This window comes from Ambystoma mexicanum, chromosome 2q, assembly GCF_040938575.1.
Source record: "Ambystoma mexicanum isolate Mex_15411 chromosome 2q, UKY_AmexF1_1, whole genome shotgun sequence".
Taxonomy (NCBI): Eukaryota; Metazoa; Chordata; class Amphibia; order Caudata; family Ambystomatidae; genus Ambystoma; species Ambystoma mexicanum.
The window spans coordinates 340,729,381-340,741,711 of NC_090924.1; the positions used below are offsets into that span (position 1 = coordinate 340,729,381).

At 49.2% G+C, this 12,331-nt stretch overlaps 1 protein-coding gene across 1 annotated transcript in view; it reads right to left on the reverse strand.

The window, feature by feature from the left end:
- Positions 1-12,331, reverse strand: part of BRICD5 (BRICHOS domain containing 5) — a 530,375-nt gene that overhangs the window by 198,645 nt on the left and 319,399 nt on the right. The window lies entirely within an intron of this gene.

The following is a 12,331-nucleotide window of genomic DNA, read 5'->3' on the forward strand; positions in this document are numbered from 1 at the left end:
TCATTATACTTACCTGTCAGACTCTTGCCAGTGAAGTAACTAGGCAGCAACAAGCCTGCATCAATCAACGCGCCCCTGCGCTGAATGCAGGACGGAGAGCACACTATCAAGAAAACAAGGTGAGCTGTGGATCAAAGGGAAGGGTTGGACCCCTGGGAAGAAGGGATTCAAGCACACAGAGACAATAGGGAGTTAAACTCTACCAATCCTGTGTTTCAGGCCCAGTCTCCAGTCGAAGAGTCTCCAGGGAAGGTTTTGAGGTCGTAAGAGGTCAGAACAGGCTGAGTGACGTCCCCGTGGATACCAGGTGAGCGTTACAGTTCCTCTGTCCAGTATTTTGAGTAGAAAGGGCACTGTGGTGATAGGCCGATAGTTGGTTGGTATATTGGGGTCAAGTGATGGCTTTTTTAACAGCGGAAGTACCCAGGCATTTTTTAAGTTTTTGGGGACAGTACTGTTACCAAATGAGGCATTGATAAGGCTAGTAATGAAGGGAGTAAGTTCGGTGGCACAATCCTTGATGACCATTGCAGGGCAGGGGTCACCTTGGCAGTTTGAAGGTTTGAGGCTGGTGATGATTTTGAGTACTTCTGACTCCGAGACAGGGGAGAATGAAAATTGTTGAATGGTATTGTTGCCCAGGGGAGTCGGGATTTGATGCAGTGGTTGGTCAGGTAAGATAGTGGTCTTTTTAGATTCGATTTTGGCTTGCAGTAGCAAGATTTTATCAAAGAGCATTCTGAATGTTGATGCACCAGCTTGTGTCTTTAATGCAGACATCTACTGGAGGTACCAGGGACTCTAGCTCTCTCAGGATAGCAAAGAGTTCTTTGGTTCCTGATTTTGCGTTGGTAATTCTATCGTTAAAGGAGAAACTTTTTGTTTGGAGGATAGCCTGTTTGTAGTGGTGAGCTCCATTGGCAAATTTAGTTTTGTTAAAATCGCTAGGGTATTTTTTCTAGATGGCTTTGACTGTTCTCTTAGAACTGCACAGTGCTTTGAGTGTCAGCGTGAACCATGAACTGATGTGTGCTGCTGGTTTGGCTATGCACAAGGAAAGAGGGGCTAGTTTGTTGATTGCAGCAAGAACAGTTTTATTGTAGAGTTCCACCATCATGGAAGGGTCATTGGTTCCTGAGTCTTGGTCTGTCAGTATAGGGTGCAGCAAGGGTGATATAATATTTGCCATGATGTTTCTTTTGTTTCTCAAGAGGGCTGCTGGAGCAACCAGCCGGGGGTTGTAGGGCTCAGCGCTCTTGGTGATGTTGAAGGTGATACGGTGATGGTCGGACCATGGACACTGGGTGTTGGAGGTGATGTCAGCTTTACAGTTCAGGTCGGCTATCCAGTTGAGGATCCCCCTTTGGTGTGTGTAGGGTTTTGGATGCGGTGTGAGAAGCCAGAAGCTGAGATGGCTTTGGCCAGGGAGCGCGCTTTCTTGTCCAGCGGATCGTTGAGGCCTAGGTTGAAGTTGTCCAGAGGTAGGATTTGGGAGTTGGTTTTGGTGTTGAATGAGAGGAGTTGGGATATATCCTCCTCGAATTATAGTATGAGGCTGGGTGGTCTGCAAATGAGGAGAATGCTAAGTGTGGCAGTGGGGGAGAGGGCCAGTTTCGCTGAGAGTAGTTTGTCGGATGTTGGGGTGGTGTTTGGGGTCTCTCTAATGCTAAAGGAGTTTTATTTGCAATGATATGTACTCCTCCTCCTTTTGCCGTGGGTCTGTCTGTCCCGAGGATCATGTTGTTTTCTGGGACTGCAAGCGCAAGTGCGGGGCCTGACGCTGCATGGAGCCAGGTTTCTGTAATCGTCATGAAGTCCACCTTATGTGTAGAGATGATGCCAGCAATGTCGAGGGCATGGGCGGGGAGTGATCTGGCATTGATTAGAGCTCCTTTGATCTGTGTTTGCTTGCTCATAGTGTTAGGATCAGGGGCTTCGGTAGAGTTTAATGAGGACTTAAGTTTGAGGGAGGCATGCATGTTAAGTTTTGTGGTTAGAATGATTCAGTTCGAAGTTTGTGGTGTCCAGTTCTTGGCGGCGCTGTTGTACTTAGTATTCTTAGCAGGCAATAAGTAGTTCTGTAGGTGAGGTGCGCATTCGTTCTGGAGGTCAGTGGGGTGGAAGTATGGAGGGAGTCCCTACTGATCTTGGTTTTTACAGCTAGTCTCTGGTTTCTGGCCATTGGTAGACACGGGAGGCTAGTTTTTGTGGCATGATACAAGTGGGTAGGTCCCCTCTTGTTGTCTGGGTGGGTTGGGGTGCATCGTAGCTGTGATAGAGCAGGGTGGTGAGTGTAGCCAGGTGGGAGGAAGCAAGTAGGTGGGATGGTGCTGGAGTCTGGGAGGTGGCTAGGCGTGGAAAGCGTTATAAAGCTCATGTTCAAGGTGGGGTCTAGGTGCGGTGACACAGATCTCAGTGTGGGGTGTCAGGTGAGAGTTCTAATGCGGGAAACTGGCAAGGTCAGGCAAGTCCGACACGAACTAAGGCTTGCCCAATAGTTCTTTAGTATATCAGCTGGGCGGTAATGTGCCATGCAAGGATGATGTCCTAGTATCCAGAATTGCTTAAATGTACTGATTAAACACGACTGAGCTGGCACTAGGATACAAATTAATTGCGGGTCAGTTGCAGATTATAGGCAAGGCACGGGTCAGTCTGGGCAGACGTATTGACATAAAGGGATAGAATGCAATCATAGTGCAGAATACGTTTAGGAATACATTTGGGATGTAGTCATAGTGCAGGAGGCCTTTAGAGATAGGATGCAATTATAGTGCAGAATACCATCATAATTTGCGAAATACAATTATAGTTCTAGCTCTCTCCGCTGCATTTGACTCTGTGGACCACCCTACCCTGGTTACCCGAGTGTCTCTTGCAGGCCTGTCTGGCCAAGTGCTTACCTGGTTATCTTTCTTCCTTTCTGGTTGTACACAACCTATTTTTCTTTCTCCTTTTTCTTCTAAACCAGCCCCTCTGTCCTCAAGGCTCTGCTTTGTCGCCCATTTTGTTCAACATTTACATCCAACATTTACTTCCAGCTACTTCTTGGTCTCATCCATTCCCACAGCTTCCTGTGCTACTCCTATGCTGATGATACACAGATCATTTTACGGCTTGATCTGTCTCGGCCTGAGATGGTTTCACGCCTTAGGGAGTGCCTAGGGGCTGTGGGTGGTTGGATGACCAAGAACTGGCTTAATTTGAACAGTGAAAAGACAGAGGTACTGGTTGTGGGTTCTGGTCACCCTTCATCCTTTAGGACTGCAGATTTCTGGCCCTCTACTTTTGGACTTTTTCCGTCTCCAGTTGCTCTAGTGAAAGATTTGGGTATTAAAATCTCAGCTTCTTTGTCAATGTCGGATCAGGTGGCTTCTGTCTGCTAAGCTGGTCATTTCAAGCTAAGGACCCTTCGCAAGGTCCTACCCTACATTCCCTCTAAATTCCATGCCCCTGTTATATCCTCCTTGGTGATGAGTGGAATTGACTACTGCAACATGCTCTGTCTGGGCCAACCTGCCCATTTTACTTATCGGCTTCAACTCTTGTGAAATATGGAGGGGGCGTGGCTTGGAAGCCATGTGAGAGGACGCGCTCTTGGGAGAGCTCCCGGAGATCCTACATTTATCCTGTGCAATAGGGCATTGGCACTAACTCCCGCAGGCCAGAAACGAGAGCACCTGTCCATGAATGTGAGCTGCACAACTATGGAAGAGCTGAAACCTCCACAAGCCCGGCAACGGTAGATAAATGCCATCGAAGTTCCTGGAGTCGCGGACCGGACGGAGTGAAAATGGCGGCCACACCGGACAATGGAGGGGACACAAACGCGTTTAAAGGAACACCCTCGCGGTGATCGGCGGCGACGTGGGCGGTGCAGGCCGTGGAGATACAGATAAGCTTTTGGGAGAGCGTCAGCGCGTCTCTGTGGGCACCGATGACCTAACGCGGGCCTGGGAAACGGTCGGCGACGGTCGGCGGTCGGCACTAGGACCCGCCTGAGCTGACTGGTGCAACGGACTACGTGCTTTGGCCCTGACCTTTGGGGGACACTCGGATAGTGGCTGATCCTACGACGGGGTCGCGTGTACGGGCCCACGGCTTACAGCGGCTGAGGAATGGCGAATAAAGCCGTCAGACAGAGAGCAAAACAGCCCACATTGGACGAGTTTACCAAGACACCGACGGGCCCAGAGAGTGCTCGGACCAAGGAGAAGCCACCCATGGCCGCGGCTAGCCCAAACCAGGACGTGCTGGCTGCTCTCGCTGAACTGAAAGCGGACTTGAAAAGCGCTTGGGAGGCCAAGCTTGAAATGGTGGTGGCGGACCTGAAAACAGCGCTCGACCTCAAAGTCGGAGAGGTTCGGGAGGAGGTGAACCTACTTCGACAGGATGTGAAGGCCCTATCGGAGCGCACAGAGAGTCTGGAAAAGGAGGGCAGCGCCAACACGGCAGATTGTGCCTCACACAAGGCCGACCTGCATATTTTGGAACAGAAAGTACGCAACTTGGAGAACAGGGCCGAAGAAGCGGAGGGGCGCGCCCGAAGGAACAATATCCGTGTTGTGGGCATCCCGGAAGGATTGGAGGGTCATAACCCCACGGACTTCATTGAAAATATGTTGCTCCAAGAGATCACCGGGGGTGCGCTGTCGCAGGGTTTTGCGGTGGAGCGAGCACATAGAGCATTGGCTAGGAGGCCTCCACCGGGCGGTCCGCCCAGGCCAATGATAGCCAAAATCCTCAACTACCGTGACCGGGAAAGGATTTTGGAGCATTTTCGTAAAGGAGGAACCATTAAAAGGGGGGAGGCCACTATAACGGCCTACCCAGACTACACCATGATGGTGCAGAGGAGTCGGATGAACTTCGGGGCGGTCAAGAGAAGATTGAGAGAGGCAGGGAAGAAATATATGCTCCTCTACCCGGCCAAATTAAAGGTGATCCACAATAATAGATCCCTGTTTTTTGAGTCACCGGAGGAAGCCATGGGTTGGCTGGACATGCAGGGCAGCCCCCAGGAGTCGGAGGTCCGGGCGGATGAAGGTGGCAATGAGAGATAAGTGCTCTACGACGAGAGAGGGTGTTGCCGGAGACTATGGGACTTGACTATAGTTATTGCTATGGCCTGGGGAGGTCGGGCCTGGAACTGGATGTTAAATGCACTGTTTGCACTGTAATTGTTGTCGTACATGGGAACCTTTCAGGGCTGGTCCATTCACCCCCGTTTAGTATTTCTTAGTTAAGTGGCCGCTAGGGCGACTTTACCCTACTGGGCTCTGTGTGTAACAGCCGGAACTAGATGTGGGGGGGCCTGAGTTTCCGGGACGGAGCTGGGCAACAGTTGGGGAGGGAGTTGGGGGGGAGGGGATGGGCAGGGGGAATGGGGGGTGTGGGGGCAGTTGGGGTGTACATAGTGTTGGGAGGTTTGAACGGGATCGCGAGCCCTGAGGGAAGATTTTGGATGAGACTTCTGGATAGCATGAACGAGCAGGGATGGTCGGGGGGAAGAGTGCAAGATATCAGTACATCATGGGGGAGCTAAAATTGTTGACATGGAACGTCAGGGGCCTCAATAGCTATCTTAAACGGAATACAGTTATGTTGTACTTGAGGCGACAAAAGATAGACGTCGCATTACTGCAAGAGACGCATTTGACCCGAGACAAATTAGAGCTGGTGAAGAAAAAGTGGGGTGGAACGGTGGTAGGATCCGCGTACTCAGCTTATGCTAGAGGCGTGCTGATCTGGGTGGCGCCGCATGTCCCGTTTCAACTGCAGCAGGAACGTGTGGATACTGAGGGGCGTCTGGCTATGGTGAGAGGGGTAGTCGAGAACAGAGAGATGTGTGTAGTGAACACGTATGCCCCGAACCAGGGCACGGCAGAGTACCTCCGGACCATGAGTACCAACTTGAGTTGGTGTGTGGGGAGTGCGGTGTTCTGGGGAGGGGATTTTAACTGTGTGTTGGACCCGGGGATGGACAGATCCGACGATAAGGTGATTAGGCCCGCCCCGGCAGCCCGGGTGCTGCGGACGCTGCTGCAGGACTTTGAGCTCGATGACGTGTGGAGGACCAAGCACCCCAATGAGAGACAGTACTCGCATTACTCGGCCCCGCAGCGGTTGCACACTAGGCTAGACTATATTTTTGCCACGTCGGACGTCTTGGGGGATGTGTCTAGTGCGGAATATAGAGCGAGGGTCCTCTCGGACCACTCGCCTATGGTGGTGGGATGGCAATATGGCCGCCCCAGAGCGCGGATCCCGACGTGGCGCCTGCGCGCAGAGGCGCTTAAAGACCAGGCTTTTAGGGAAGACATGCGGGAGGAAATAGTTAGCTATTTCGATACCAACACTGGCAGCGTTGACTCGGCGGGAACTCTGTGGGAGGCCTTTAAGGTTGTGGTACAAGGGGTGGCGATTGCTAAATCGAAAGGTTTGCAGAATGGGGCCCTGGTCGATTTACAGAAGGCGGAGAGAGAGCTGGAAAAGGTGCTGAAGAGCGAGCATATAGATAACGAACTGGTGCTTAAACTGCAGCAGCAGTGTACAGAACATTGGGGGAGGCTCTGTAATCTAAATTACAAAAAGTATATTGAAAGGCAACATGCGGGAGGAGATAAAACGGGTCGTCTTTTGGCATGGTTATATAAAAGAGAAACCCCGAGGCCCCCGATTAGGACAATAACTAGAGAGGATGGGGAGCAGATAGATACCCAGGAGGGTGTCAATGAGGAATTCGTAAATTACTATAAAGCATTGTATGGGGATCCGGGCGGCGGCGACCGGGAGGAAATGGTGGAGACCCTGCAAGATTTCGGGCTGCCCAGGATAAGCACGGAGGAAAGAGAGGAACTAGATGCCCCAATAACACTAGGGGAGTTGGAGGCGGTCGTCCGGCAGCTACCCACTAGCAAGACCCCAGGAACGGACGGCCTGCCCAGTGAATTTTATAAAACTTTTGGAGCGGAAGTACTCCCCCCGATGCTTGATATGCTTAATGAGGCGTTCGAGAAGGGGAGGTTGCCGGAATCGCTCAGGGAAGCGATTATTATACCGCTCCCTAAGCCTAATAAACCCGGGCATAGTTGTGGGTCGTACAGACCAATATCTATGCTGAATCAGGACAGCAAAATACTAACGGCTGTCCTGGCCAACAGACTGCGGAGGGTGATAGGCAAACTGGTACACCTGGACCAAACGGGATATGTCCCGGGGAGAAACATTGCCCAAAACCATAGACGACTCCACCGGGTGATTGAAATGGGATCTAACAGTGATGGGGAAATGGCGATAGTGTCGTTGGACGCTGTTAAAGCCTTCGACTCGGTTAACTGGAAGTGGCTGCTGGCGGCCTTGAGAGAATACGGACTGGGACCAGGATATATTAGATGGGCGGAGCTGCTGTACAGCGCTCCGCTGGCTAGAGTTCGGACGGGCATGATTATATCCGAGAGATGGCAGCTTAGTAGAGGCACCAGACAGGGGTGTCCTTGGTCCCCGATGTTGTATATCTTGGCCCTGGAGCCTCTGGCACTGTACTTACGGCAGCAGTATGATATCGTGGGCATTGAGGTGGGGGGAGAAAACCATCTGATATCCCTGTATGCGGATGACTTGTTATTGTACCTGAGTCATCCGGAGGAGAATTTACAATATATCCTGGACGTGATGGGGAGATATGCGAGGTTGTCGGGCATAGCGGTCAACCCCCAGAAATCGTACATTTTCCTGTTGGGCTGCTATAGGGGTGTTCCCAAGGAGCGGCTGCCGGTGCTCCAGGTGCCCTGGTCAGTCAATACATTCCGTTACCTGGGAATAGACATCTACCACACGGTGGAGGAAGAATACAAGCGCAACACAGAGATGGCTGTTGAGAAGATACGCGCATGTATGAGCTTTTGGCAGAAGTTGCCCCTAGCGATGATGGGGCGTGGGGCGATGATCAAGATGGTAGTTCTGCCTAGGCTGCTACATTACTTTAGCAACCTCCCATACATGATCCCTAAGGGTTTTTTCACTAAAATAAATGGGGTTTGCAGAGAGTTTCTGTGGCATGGTACTCGTAACAGAGTAGCGCTCTGGAAGTTACAGAACTTTCATGAAAAGGGGGGAGTTAAACTCCCAAACTTTGAGGCGTATTACATAGCGAGCCAACTACAGTTTGTGTCTAAATGGCTGTCCGACGAAGAGACCCCAGAACTCAGACTATTCGGGCAAGATTGTGCCCCATTTTTCTTAAAGGAGGTCATTTGGTTGCCCGAGGCTGTCACGAGAAGGTACCCGGCGATGGTGAAGCTGGGGTGGAAGGTGTGGAGACGGGCATGTACAATGATGGGGGACCCACTTCCGTGTTCTCCGCAAATTCCACTGGTTGCCCTTGCGGGGGTGGATGGACAGCTGAGGGAGATTATTAGGAACTACTGGGAATCGGTGGGGTTGGTGACATTGGGCGATGTGTGGCAGGAGGGTGCTATTAAGGGGTTTGTGGAACTTAGCGAGGAGATTGGATTGCACGAAGGCCAATATGTTACATACCACAGATTGGGGAAGAAAATTCGGGAACTGTGGCCTGAGAATATCATGGCAGACGAATCGGAGGTTACGATGGCGGGGATATATGATACAACGGAAGGGGGACATGAAATTTCTAGGCTGTATGAGATGGTGATGTCGAAAGTCGGGAAGGAACTGACATGCCTACGATTGGAATGGGAGAGTGAGGTGGGGATCGAAATGGGAGATGGGATGTGGGAACGGGCTTTGGGGTACCACAGGAAAGTGTCTCGAAATGCCAGACTGCAGCAAATACAACTGTACGTCACGCACAGAGCGTACATGACCCCTCTGAGGATATCCAAATTTCGGAATGCAGGCAGACAGGCGTGCCCCAAATGCGACGAAGAAAATGCGGACATGACGCATATGTTTTGGGCGTGCCCAGTGATTGAGGGGTTCTGGAGGGAGGCGGCGCGCAAGCTGAGAGAGAGAGGGGTCACGTTTGCCATAGACACCGCCTGGGCATGCCTTCTGGGTGGGTTTCCCAGACCTCGGCAGCAGAAACATGTAAGCAAACTGAAAGACTTAGTGTATGTGCTGGCCAAACGACGAATAGCCATGGGCTGGAAAAAATGTAGCAAGCCACGGGTTGAGGTGTGGTGGAATGACCTACAGAAATGGGCGGAGGCTGAGACAGCGGTGTGGCAAGAGGCGAGTTGTATGTCTTGGGAGGAGGAACTGGGCTCTTTGATGGCATGGAAGACATTGATATCCTGCATATTCGGGACAGGGGTTTTGGGAAATCCAGATGATGACGATGCCCGCTCATGTGCAACAGAAGCGGAACAAGACATGGAAAATGGCTCGCGAGGGGGGAGGGATCAGGGGAGTAGTGCGCACTAATGGTTATATGTTTATTGGAATATTGTTTATTGCACTGCTGTTTGGTTTGTATTGTTGTTTGCGTTGAAAAATCAATAAAAAACTTTAAAAAAAAAAAAAAAAAAAACTCTTGTGAAATATGGCGGCACATGCAGTGTTTCAACTTCCCTATGTCTCCCACATTACTCCTATTCGATGCCAGTTACACTAGCTTCCTGTTGAGAAGCGTGTGCTGTTTAAATCTTCAGATAAAATTCTGTCCTTATGTCCCTTCAAGAACACTTCGCTCTCAATACTCCTTAACCATTCAAGTTCCCCGTATATGTCTTTCTCATGTAGGTGGGCATGCTTTTTCTGTAGTTGCAGCGAAGGCCTGGAATTCTCTCGCTCTCGTCCGCCGTGGAACAGAGAAAGATTTGTCCTTTAGTCATGCTTTGAAGACTTTTCTGTTCTAAATTTATGTGTACATTCTGTTTCCATTCCTTTGATTCTAGCGCCATGCCGCCGTTGGGTGGCTGCTGTGCTTTATAAATTCTGTTAACATAACATAGCATACTGTGAGAGCAGGCTCTCTTGCCCCACAGTTTGCTTCTGCTTCTACTACCTTCAAATAGTAATGTTCTGACAAAAGTATCGACAACAACAGTTCTACGGCGACTTTGTATTTTAGACAACTTCAACAACTCTTCGACCTCTACAGGTTGGCAAGGCACTCTTGCCTCTTCTATGGCCAGAAATGGCAGCCTCTTTGCCTTTACTTTCTGTCTTGCAGTTACCAGAAAATCTGTCTTTAGCTCCCAGACTGCTGCTTCTTAACTTTAACAGTCTCAGCTCTACTAATGTGAATGAGTTCTTTTTAAGAAGTACCCAGCTCCCTTCCCCAGCTTCATATATACCTCCTTGTCTTCAGTAGCTACCCAAAAGCCTTTTTGCCACTCTTCCAGCCTTGAATAACCTTGTCGCCCTTGTATCAGAGGACTCTGCATTTACAGCAGCTTCAGCATCTTTGAAACAATGGTGTTCAGTCCTTAATTGAGATGGCTTCACTTTACCAGGGTTTGATCTACTGGCTTGGGTAATACTGGTTCTTCGTTTGACTTCTTGTCAACTTCTGACAAGAAAAGTATCACTGGCAAATGTATTAGTGCCTGCCTAAGCAGCATAGAAGTCTCTGGGTGCAGATATTAGAATCTTGGTAGCCTATGACATTATAATGAAAAAGCGAGACTGTTTTTAACATCTGATTCTAGGTCATATCGCCCCATAAAAAGCTATCCTAATTGGTATAGTAAAGACCTCCAATTTCAGATAAACCGCCCCTCCCCAACGGCCACAATTTTACAGATGGCAATAGAAGCCCAGGCTGAAACTTTGACAATGAAGGAGGCTAGCAGTCAAACCGATCCAGTGATCATTTCAGCAAGGACACCCAGTGGGGGCATGCAGGTGATATAAAGAGTAGCCTTTTGACTTGCCCCACTTGAATGGATGTTTCCACGCTGGATCGTTGCTGGATTAGATTGAATGACTACTGATGGAATGTATGGCTTTTTGAAAAAAGGGGGAAGCTGACATTTTTAGTTTGCCTGGGTTGGAAGGATACCTTATCTGTATTACCAGCAATTTGACAGTCTAAGGATTCTTTCTTCGGAAATCATATCAGGAATTTCAGGAATGGGCCAGCAAGGCAGATATTCTGGAGTTCCAAGAACATTGGCTAACAGTGCGCTTGTATGCCACATTTGAAAGGAGGTTTGTGGCTAGGGAGAGAATTGGGCAACTGGCAAACCACGCAGGGTTGTTTTTCAACAAAAGTAGAGTGGAAATGTTCAAATAAGGACACAGAGAATTAAATATATTGTGTATACAGTGTCTGCTCCTCACCCTATTTCGTATGATCTTATAATTCTCAATTTTTATATGGCATCATTGGAAGCCGCCTGCAAGATGGGGCACTGAAAACCCAATTAAAATGTTTTTGTATTACAGAAGGTTGATGGTAAGCCTCTCAGAGACTGGATATTGCACTAATGCCCACAAGAGTTGATGGTGAGTCTCTGCCAGAAAGCGTATTTCAATAATGCCACAAGAGGCTGATGATAAGCCTGTAGGAAATTCTGCATAATTCTACTGTTACACACGGGGGAAGATGAGTCTCTGAGAGATAAGCCTTAAGAAACCAAGTTCCCCGACACATATCTTAACGCATATTTTTTAAATATAAAATCAATAAAACCCCTACTTTAATGGTCTAAGCTCAAGTTCTTGACACATGGGACAGTCAACAGCACTGCCCATGTCTACTAATCACTAATCTCACCCCCAATATGACTATATTGAAAGATACCATTCAAATCACATCTAAAGGTACTCTCCCATACTACCATAACAAACCCAACATCTCCCGACTCAAGAACGAGCTCTCACAGCAGTGGCCACCTTTGAAAGCCCCGGAAGCCGCTCAAACTACCATTAGAGCCAGAATACTCCGCTTTTCTTGGCAGCCACACTGGAAAGAGTCATTAAAACCGTACTCAATGGACCACACAGCAACAAAAGTCCACCCAAGACACATGCACCACCCGAAAATGCTAGTAATGAAGAACACTTTCTAAGAGAGGTCCACTCCCATGTGGAAACAGGTCATAGCAAGCATGATACAGACATAATTATGGTTGTGCATGTGTTATTTATAGTGTACATGTTCACCCTTAGGACTCTTGGCACTTTACTCAGTAAATTAACGACTGGCAAGAATAACTACAATTTTTTTTAACTCCTCTCTTACCCGCCTACTCCCCCGGACCCTTCCTTGTATCCCTCTGTGTGTGCCCCTTGTGTACACTGCTCAGTTGCCTCCCAGCTAGGTTTGAGCTTTTTAAGTCTCATAATTACATATACACACAAACATTAAATGAGACAGCAGAATTGTTAAGAGGCCTGATAA